Raw genomic sequence first — 10,852 nt, 5'->3', positions numbered from 1 at the left:
GTACTTTCTACTTTTGGTATTTTAAGTACATTTTAAATAATGTCAATACTTCTGTACTTTTACTCAAGTAGCCTACATTTTGAATTCCGGACATTTACTTGTAACAGGGTATTTCTATTGATACTTTTACTCAATTAAAACATTTGAGTACCCTACTTTTCCCACCACTGCCTATAGGGACACTACCAGGCACCTATAGGGACACTACCAGGCACCTATAGGGACACTACCAGGCACCTATAGGGACACTACCAGGCACCTATAGGGACACTACCAGGCACCTATAGGGACACTACCAGGCACCTATAGGGACACTACCAGGCACCTATAGGGACACTACCAGGCACCTATAGGGACACTACCAGGCACCTATAGGGACACTACCAGGCACCTATAGGGACACTACCAGGCACCTATAGGGACACTACCAGGCACCTATAGGGACACTACCAGGCACCTATAGGGACACTACCAGGCACCTATAGGGACACTACCAGGCACCTATAGGGACACTACCAGGCACCTATAGGGACACTACCAGGCACCTATAGGGACACTACCAGGCACCTATAGGGACACTACCAGGCACCTATAGGGACACTACCAGGCACCTATAGGGACACTACCAGGCACCTATAGGGACCACTACCAGGCACCTATAGGGACACTACCAGGCACCTATAGGGACACTACCAGGCACCTATAGGGACACTACCAGGCACCTATAGGGACACTACCAGGCACCTATAGGGACACTACCAGGCACCTATAGGGACACTACCAGGCACCTATAGGGACACTACCAGGCACCTATAGGGACACTACCAGGCACCTATAGGGACACTACCAGGCACCTATAGGGACACTACCAGGCACCTATAGGGACACTACCAGGCACCTATAGGGACACTACCAGGCACCTATAGGGACACTACCAGGCACCTATAGGGACACTACCAGGCACCTATAGGGACACTACCAGGCACCTATAGGGACACTACCAGGCACACTACCAGGCACCTATAGGGACACTACCAGGCACCTATAGGGACACTACCAGGCACCTATAGGGACACTACCAGGCACCTATAGGGACACCACCAGGCACCTATAGGGACACTACCAGGCACCTATAGGGACACTACCAGGCACCTATAGGGACACTACCAGGCACACTACCAGGCACCTATAGGGACACTACCAGGCACCTATAGGGACACTACCAGGCACCTATAGGGACACTACCAGGCACCTATAGGGACACTACCAGGCACCTATAGGGACACCACCAGGCACCTATAGGGACACCACCAGGCACCTATAGGGACACCACCAGGCACCTATAGGGACACCACCAGGCACCTATAGGGACACTACCAGGCACCTATAGGGACACTACCAGGCACCTATAGGGACACTACCAGGCACCTATAGGGACACTACCAGGCACCTATAGGGACACTACCAGGCACCTATAGGGACACTACCAGGCACACTACCAGGCACCTATAGGGACACTACCAGGCACCTATAGGGACACTACCAGGCACCTATAGGGACACTACCAGGCACCCATAGGGACACTACCAGGCACCTATAGGGACACTACCAGGCACCTATAGGGACACTACCAGGCACCTATAGGGACACTACCAGGCACCTATAGGGACACTACCAGGCACCTATAGGGACACTACCAGGCACCTATAGGGACACTACCAGGCACCTATAGGGACACTACCAGGCACCTATAGGGACACTACCAGGCACCTATAGGGACACTACCAGGCACCTATAGGGACACTACCAGGCACCTATAGGGACACTACCAGGCACCTATAGGGACACTACCAGGCACCTATAGGGACACTACCAGGCACCTATAGGGACACTACCAGGCACCTATAGGGACACTACCAGGCACCTATAGGGACACTACCAGGCACCTATAGCACCTATAGGTGCACTACCAGGCACCTATAGGGACACTACCAGGCACCTATAGGGACACTACCAGGCACCTATAGGGACACTACCAGGCACCTATAGGGACACTACCAGGCACCTATCCTATAGGGACACTACCAGGCACCTATAGGGACACTACCAGGCACCTATAGGGACACTACCAGCCACCTATAGGGACACTACCAGGCACCTATAGGGACACTACCAGGCACCTATAGGGACACCACCAGGCACCTATAGGGACACTACCAGGCACACTACCAGGCACCTATAGGGACACTACCAGGCACCTATAGGGACACCACCAGGCACCTATAGGGACACTACCAGGCACCTATAGGGACACCACCAGCCACCTATAGGGACACTACCAGGCACCTATAGGGACACTACCAGGCACCTATAGGGACACTACCAGGCACCTATAGGGACACTACCAGGCACCTATAGGGACACCACCAGGCACCTATAGGGACACTACCAGGCACCTCTAGGGACACTACCATGGCACCTATAGGGACACTACCAGGCACCTATAGGGACACTACCAGGCACCTCTAGGGACACTACCATGGCACCTATAGGGACACTACCAGGCACCTATAGGGACACTACCAGGCACCTATAGGGACACTACCAGGCACCTATAGGGACACTACCAGGCACCTATAGGGACACTACCATGGCACCTATAGGGACACTACCAGGCACCTATAGGGACACTACCAGGCACCTATAGGGACACTACCAGGCACCTATAGGGACACTACCAGGCACCTATAGGGACACTACCAGGCACCTCTAGGGACACTACCATGGCACCTATAGGGACACTACCAGGCACCTATAGGGACACCACCAGGCACCTATAGGGACACTACCAGGCACCTATAGGGACACTACCAGGCACCTATAGGGACACTACCAGGCACCTATAGGGACACTACCAGCCACCTATAGGGACACTACCAGGCACCTATAGGGACACTACCAGGCACCTATAGGGACACTACCAGGCACCTATAGGGACACTACCAGGCACCTATAGGGACACTACCAGGCACCTATCCTATAGGGACACTACCAGGCACCTATAGGGACACTACCAGGCACCTATAGGGACACTACCAGGCACCTATAGGGACACTACCAGGCACCTATAGGGACACTACCAGGCACCTATAGGGACACTACCAGGCACCTATCCTATAGGGACACCACCAGGCACCTATAGGGACACCACCAGGCACCTATAGGGACACTACCAGGCACCTATAGGGACACTACCAGGCACCTATCCTATAGGGACACTACCAGGCACCTATAGGGACACTACCAGGCACCTATAAGGACACTACCAGGCACCTATAGGGACACTACCAGGCACCTATAGGGACACTACCAGGCACCTATAGGGACACTACCAGGCACCTATAGGGACACTACCAGGCACCTATAGGGACACTACCAGGCACCTATAGGGACACTACCAGGCACCTATAGGGACACCACCAGGCACCTATAGGGACACTACCAGGCACCTCTAGGGACACTACCAGGCACCTATAGGGACACTACCAGGCCCCTATAGGGACACTACCAGGCACCTATAGGGACACTACCAGGCCCCTATAGGGACACTACCAGGCACCTATAGGGACACTACCAGGCACCTATAGGGACACTACCAGGCACCTATAGGGACACTACCAGGCACCTATAGGGACACTACCAGGCACCTATAGGGACACTACCAGGCACCTATAGGGACACTACCAGGCACCTATAGGGACACTACCAGGCACCTATAGGGACACTACCAGGCACCTATAGGGACACTACCAGGCACCTATAGGGACACTACCAGGCACCTATAGGGACACTACCAGGCACCTATAGGGACACTACCAGGCACCTATAGGGACACTACCAGGCACCTATAGGGACACTACCAGGCACCTATAGGGACACTACCAGGCACCTATAGGGACACTACCGGGCACCTATAGGGACACTACCGGGCACCTATAGGGACACTACCGGGCACCTATAGGGACACTACCGGGCACCTATAGGGACACTACCGGGCACCTATAGGGACACTACCGGGCACCTATAGGGACACTACCAGGCACCTATATAGGGACACTACCAGGCACCTATAGGGACACTACCAGGCACCTATAGGGACACTACCAGGCACCTATAGGGACACTACCAGGCACCTATAGGGACACTACCAGGCACCTATAGGGACACTACCAGGCACCTATAGGGACACTACCAGGCACCTATAGGGACACTACCAGGCACCTATAGGGACACTACCAGGCACCTATAGGGACACTACCAGGCACCTATAGGGACACTACCAGGCACCTATAGGGACACTACCAGGCACCTATAGGGACACTATAGGCACCTATAGGGACACCACCAGGCACCTATAGGGACACCACCAGGCACCTATAGGGACACCACCAGGCACCTATAGGGACACTACCAGGCACCTATAGGGACACTACCAGGCACCTATAGGGACACTACCAGGCACCTATAGGGACACTACCAGGCACCTATATAGGGACACTACCAGGCACCTATAGGGACACTACCAGGCACCTATAGGGACACTACCAGGCACCTATAGGGACACTACCAGGCACCTATAGGGACACTACCAGGCACCTATAGGGACACTGCCAGGCATCTATAGGGACACTGCCAGGCACCTATAGGGACACTGCCAGGCACCTATAGGGACACTACCAGGCACCTATAGGGACACTACCAGGCACCTATAGGGACACTACCAGGCACCTAAGCGCGGCCCACTGTGAGTATTTAGCTAATAAGCTCTGTGCATAACTGCAGTTCCGTCACGGTTCATTTCCCCAGCATAGCTTCATTTGATTGGCTCTGTGTGTCGGTTGGGTTTCCCTGATTGGCTCTGTGTGTCGGTTGGGTTTCCCTGATTGGCTCTGTGTGTCGGTTGGGTTTCCCTGATTGGCTCTGTGTGTCGGTTGGGTTTCCCTGATTGGCTCTGTGTGTCGGTTGGGTTTCCCTGATTGGCTCTGTGTGTCGGTTGGGTCAGAGTGTAGAGTAGAGTAGTGACACGCTTTGATCTCGCCGCAAAGCGGGCGCCTGGGCTAGAGTTCCAAACATTGCTCCTATGGCTGGAACTATCCCATTGAGATAGAATGGGCTATAGTTCCAAACATTGCTCCTATAGCTGGAACTATCCCATTGAGATAGAATGGGCTATAGTTCCAAACATTGCTCCTATGGCTGGAACTATCCCATTGAGATAGAATGAGCACTTCCGCATTCCATTGTTACAATGGGAGTCAACGCTAGTGTCGCCACTCTCTTACTATATTACTCTGGGTTGGGTCCTTCTGGAAACCTGGGACTAAAGCTGATGCACAGAATCCCATGGATGAGTCACTCTCCAGTGGTGAGTGAGAGAAGGGAACTGGTGATAAAGGGGCTGACCGTGCTATGTTGGCAAACATTCATGATAAATGTGTTGGCTTGTTTATTCATTAACATGCTAAGCCTAACATCCTGTGTTAGGCTTAGCATGTTAATGAATCATTCTAAATGACTGTTCATTTAACTCTTACACTCTCTGAGTTATAAATAGATACGAGGAAGTTGGACACGTGGGCTCATGGGTCAACTCAACGGAGGAAGATCTTAAAGTGAGGAAAGCACTTGCATGGAGGGCCTGCCCCTGAACGGCATGACCAGTGTAATGGAACTCCAACCAAACTCAGCTTCTTCTATGCAACGGTAGAGTCTGTTCTCCTATACGGCAGTGAATGCTGGACCCTGAAGCCAACCCTGCAGAAGTCTCTAGATGGGTGCTACACCAGAATGCTGCATGCAGTACTTAACATCAGCAAGAGTACACATGTTACCAACAAGAATCTGGATGACGGGATGCCACAGGTGAGCCAGAAAATAGCAGCCAGGAGAATGAGACTAGCAGGACACTGCCAAAGACACCAAGAGCTGCCAGCCAGCAAAATAGTGCACTGGGAACCAACACACGGCCGTCCCACATTAACATAATATGTGGATGTATTCACGCAGGACATGTCAGCGTTGCTGGTTAAAACTCACCCGTGGCTCCCGGACATGCGTTGCTGGTTAAAAAATATCACCAGTGGCTTTCCTTGTGCGGTTATAGGGTTTGGGGTAGGGTGTCGGTCGGACTAATACGGAAACACTGCCGCGGCTACTATCGGCAGTTGGCGGCGACGCCGGTGCCGTAAAATGCACTCTACTCGGGCGCCCGCTGGCCTAGTGGTCCAGGCGCATGCCACATATAGGCTCTGGCCTGACAGCGTGTTGCGTGTTTGAGTCCCGTTCATGACGACCTTTGCTGCGTGTCTCTCCCCTTCTCTCTCTCTCTCCCACGTTCCTGTCTGTCTTCACTAATAACTATCAATAAAGGCAAAAAGCCAAAAACAAATCTGAAACAAAAACAAAAAAATGCACTCTCTCTCTGCACTCTCCTCTCTCCCTCGATCGATGCCCAAATGACTGAAGGCATGCAACACTTGCACATTAAGACATATGCAGGATAAGTATTATTCGAGATCCACGCCTGCCTGAATGGTCACCACACTTTTCATAAAGCGTGTCAAATAAGGGACATTGTGTTATAGGCACCAGCTGTTTTCGGTAGGCAGAATGTTCTTAATATTTAAATGATACTGTCTGTCACTACTGAGGGCGTGCATGGCTGATATTGGCCTGTAGCCGAAACCCTGCAACCCCCTGCCAACTATTCACAGCATTACGTTTAAAAATAAAGGAATTCTAATTTGATCCTGTTCACTCATGTATTTGGCAATGGTGACATTAAATGGAGTGAAAAATAGAACGGCACAGGGATCACAGAATGACTGCACTGCATTACTGCAGCACAGCCATATGTTATCAAAGCAGAAATATACAGTACTGTAGAGTATGCATGAGGCCACGGTTACAAGGTTTCTTAAGTTCCCCAATACTCTTAGCGAGGGGAATTTCCAACAGACCAGAAAAAGAACATGTCCTGGTCTGTGAATCAGGAGTAAACTGTGAGTGAGTGGGCAATCAAAATCTAATTAAGGCATAAGAAATAAAAAACAGACTAAACATGCAGCAAAGAAAATGGCGTGTCTCTCCTAAGTATTAGCATGTGCTCCGCTGGCCGGCTGCCTACGGTTTGAACATTGACTCATTACTCATGGAATGAGCCGGTTTCACGCAGACAGCTCCGTATCGTGTTGCAACATGACATTGTGTGTACATTGCGGTCGGCCGGTCGGTCGCCCGGCAGGTTTTTTTTAACCCACTGCACTTTGGAGAAAATCTGAATGGAGTGCCGATAGTATGCGTGTCAGTCAGTTGTTGAGCTGCGGTGGTCTATCTATAGTAGTCACTGTTGACCTTTCAGGCACAAATTTAAAAAAAATCCTCATATTTAGCTGGACGGCCCCGTTACCATGGTTACTGGTAAGAGGTTTTTGTTTTTATTATTCTCAATCCGTTACCCCAAGCCACCTTTTTTTCCCCTCCTCTCTTTTTTTATCTCCCCCTCCCCTCCCCTCCCCTCCCCTCCCCTCCCCTCCCCTCCCCTCCCACGCTCTCTGTTGTTGCTACATATTAACTTTGGTTTCCCCCACACGTGATTTCTTCTCTACTCTGCAGGGAGTGCTTCTACACTTCCTTCTGTTTCCGACTATAGTGCCACTGCTGCATGTCTGCTGTGGCAGCCCTGTGTGACGCCCCCACCCCCACCCCACACCCCACACCCCCCCAACTCTAGTATTATGTTTTCTCAATGAAAGACACTGACTCACTGTACATAACACAGTGAGTACACACACCACCGCAAGTGGTGCTAGACTCCATCTGAGAGTCGCTCGCTCGTCATCATGAAAAGAAAATAGCTGCTGGTCGTAGCTATGGCAACGCCAAATATATGAGTCATCCCCACACACTGCCGCACCCGTCAGCTTAACCCCACCCCCCCGCACAGTCGCGCACACGCACACACACACACACGCATGCACGCGCGCGCGCGCACGCGCACACTCAGACACACACTGAGCTTCCTCGTGGAGTTCAGGGAGCTCAGATCATTGTGTGTGTGTGGAGTCAGTGGTCGGAATGTTTCAGTTGAACAAATGCCAATGGGAGTACATTATGACGTAATTAAGAGCAAAATGCCAACCGTGTGAATACTGTATGATCAATTGGTTTATATGTCAGTGGGTTTTCAACTCTTTTCATATCAAGGCCCATTCATTTTTCAGCCACGGACCACCATTTGATGAGATTTAGCCTTTCAGACCCAAAATTAAAGAATTTTGTTATCGTTGGATTAAGATTTTGTCCACAATTCCATGCTGCTGTATTGATGTGGTATAGCCCAATGGTTCCCAAAGTGGGGTCCGGGGACCCCCAGGGGTACCTGAGGGAGTTCCAGGGGGTCCCCAGCTAAATGATAGTTTGGAACCAAATTGACCATTGTGGGTCTGTAACTCAGAGAGTGTACAAATGTACACATTTGTACACTCTCAGAGTTAAAATAACATTGATTTTTACAATATGAATTTGGGGTCCAAGAGATAGAAATGCCATTAAATGGGGGTCCGTAGCTCAATGCATGTCAAACTGGGGGTCCTTGAAATTAAACGGGTTGAGAATCACTGCTAGAGCCGTAAAAATCTTCTCTTATGGGGGTCCCTGGAATATCTTTTCAAATGGGGGGCTGATTAGTGTCAATTTGGGGGTCCTTGACACACTATAGCCTACTATTAGGAGAGACAACAGGCAAACGTTGATCAAAATAATAATTATTTTTGTGTAGCCTATAATGCAGTTTAACAATAGGCTAATTTAACTCTTGAGCGTGTAAAATGAAACATTTGGTTTCATGTTATGCTCAATGGTTAAATATCCAATAGTTAAGATCTAAGAGTTAAAGATGTAATAAGGGTCCATTTGGTTACCAACTCTGGGGACCACCTGGAACCCCCTCAAGGACCACTGGTATGTATGGTCATTTAGACAAAGCAGGAAAGGGCGCACACCAGTATTGGTGAGGTGCTGGCCTAAGGCAGGGGTTCTCAACCCGTGGGTCGCGACCCCTCGGGGGGTCGCCAAATTATTTTAGGGGGTCCCCAAATTATTTAAAAAAAGAAAAAAGATTTTTTTTTAAATTTTATTTTCACGATTTTTCAAAAATAGCAGACCTACAAGCTCGTAGCGCGCCACTCGGTGGCGTGCTATGAGCTTGTAGATCTGCTATTTTTCAATAGCTAAATTATAACAATGCTTAAAACACCAAAAGGGGTTCCCACCCAAAATGGTTTAAGGTTATTGTAGCAGTCAATTTATATTGGGGGTCGGGAGGGGGCGGGGCGGGGGTCCCGAGACATTGCCAAAGCATTTCCGGGGGTCCCCGGCCACAAACGTTGAGAACCCCTGGCCTAAGGCAGTAAATAAGTAAAAATAAGAAAAGGCCGCACACACGTAGCCACGATGCTGTATATTTATTGAAAATAAACCAACGTTTCGACCTTTCTGCCTTCTTCGTTTCCCTGAAGAAATGTTTCGACCTTTCGGCCTTGTTTGTTTGTTTGTTTGATTGTTTGATTGATTTAAATATGTATTAACAGTTTGCAGGATTACAGTACATTTCAAGCACAAACTCAATACAAAGACTGTTAACTGTGAGTGGACGACCCAATAAAGCATTACACTTGTTTACAAGAGGGTCCACCTTGTTCAATTCATCAAAACATTTACAAATAGACACTTCTATAGCCAAAGAACAGAACAGGAATTAATCATAAGACTTTCCCTCATATATTTCACAGTAAAAGGCTAAAGCCCATCTCTTTGTGTTCAGCGGATGGACCATGAGTTAAAGGAGCAATTATTCAGCCATTCTCAACCATATCTTCATATAATTGGCACTCACGAATGCAGCAATGCTGCTCATTATGAGATGAAGCCTATACCATTTCTCTCTACTCTCTGCAGCTCAGAGGTGGCCTGTGTGAAGTGTGAATAGTTCGGAAACCTGCCTACCTGGTGACATCATCCATGAGTCCTTCCAAGATAATAGAAACTACAGCCGTTCTCTTCCCAGAAATGATGAAATGATAGGAGCCATTGGGCCTCATGCGCCAATAAGTTCCTAACTTTTCCTCTTACATTTCTTCCTAAGTGAATTCCTAAGAGAAGTCCAGTCAGATTCATGAAACGTTCTTAAACAACTGGCCGACTTTTGTAAAACACATTTTTGGATATTACTCCTCCAGATTCTGTCCAAAAATCTCACAAATCGTTACACACTATCTCTATGGTCATGTGCTCAAGTCGGATCTGTCCGATATTTCATATTCCATCCTAATTGGCTATAATTAGCTTTCACAGTTTGCAAGATTGCCCCGTTTTGAACAAAAGCCTCAAATCATGAACGCAGCATGCAATTTACGTGAAATCTTTCACACATTTTCATACTAGGCTGAGGAATATATCCCACCCTTTTCACATTGGCCTGTTATAGCGCCACCAACAGGTTGATTTTTGCAAAACACATTTTTGGAACAAAATGCCTCAAAAACATGTTTATATTAATCCTAAACATTTTGCCAAACATCTCACACAGTCCTATCCTCCTGGTGGAGACCTGTGCCCAGAAGGGCACTTTTTCTAGTTTTTGAGTGGTGTAAACCACTCCTACAACTGGCTTTTTTGTGCAGAAAAAATGAGCATGGTTGCTATGTTCACCCTGTTGTAATGACGTAATGAAATGCAGTGACCAACTTTGTGAAAAATGTACACAGACAAGTGAAACAGACAAGTGACATCA

Source organism: Electrona antarctica, assembly GCF_951216825.1.
Source record: "Electrona antarctica genome assembly, contig: scaffold_118, whole genome shotgun sequence".
Classification (NCBI taxonomy): Eukaryota; Metazoa; Chordata; class Actinopteri; order Myctophiformes; family Myctophidae; genus Electrona; species Electrona antarctica.
Note: the sequence above shows the minus strand (reverse complement) of the source record.